The sequence below is a fragment of the Mandrillus leucophaeus genome, unplaced genomic scaffold, assembly GCF_000951045.1.
Source record: "Mandrillus leucophaeus isolate KB7577 unplaced genomic scaffold, Mleu.le_1.0 Scaffold813, whole genome shotgun sequence".
Taxonomy (NCBI): Eukaryota; Metazoa; Chordata; class Mammalia; order Primates; family Cercopithecidae; genus Mandrillus; species Mandrillus leucophaeus.
Window position 1 is genome coordinate 581798 of NW_012108842.1, and position 888 is coordinate 582685.

Below are 888 nucleotides of genomic sequence, written 5' to 3' on the forward strand. Positions count from 1 at the left end.
TACCATTCAGGACATAGGCATGGGAAAAGACTTCATGTCTAAAACACCAAAAGCAACAGCAGGAAAACCAAAATTGACAAATGGGATCTAATTAAACTAAAGAACTTCTTCCCAGCAAAAGAAACTACCATAAGAGTGAACAGGCAACCTACAGAATGGGAGAAAACTTTTGCAATCTACTCGTCTGATAAAGGGCTAATGTTCAGAACCTATAAAGAACTCAATCAAATTTACAAGAATAAAACAAAGAACCCCATCAAAAAGTGGGCAAAAGATATGAGCAGACACTTCTCAAAAGAAGACATTCATACAGCCAACAGACACATGGAAAAATGCTCATCATCACTCGCCATCAGAGAAATGCAAATCAAAACCACAATGAGATACCATCTCACACCAGTTAGAATGGCAATCATTAAAAAATCAGGCAACAACAGGTGCTGGAGAGGATGTGGAGAAATAGGAACATTTTCAAACTGTTGGTGGGACTGTAAACTAGTTCAACCGTTGTGGAATACAGTGTGGCAATTCCTCAAGGATCTAGAACCAGAAATACCTTTTGACCCAGCCATCCCATTACTGGGGATATACCCAAGGGATTATAAGTCATGCTGCTATAAAGACACATGCACATGTATGCTTATTGTGGCACTATTCACAATAACAAAGCCTAGGAATCTACCCAAATGTCCATCAGTGACAGACTAGATTAAGAAAATGTGGCACATACATACCATGGAATACTATGCAGCCATAAAAAAGGATGAGTTCGTGTCCTTTGTACAGACATGGATGCAGTTGGAAACCATTGTTTTCAGCAAACTATTGCAAGAACAGAAAACCAAATACCGCATGTTCTCACTCATAGATGAGAATTGAACAATGAGA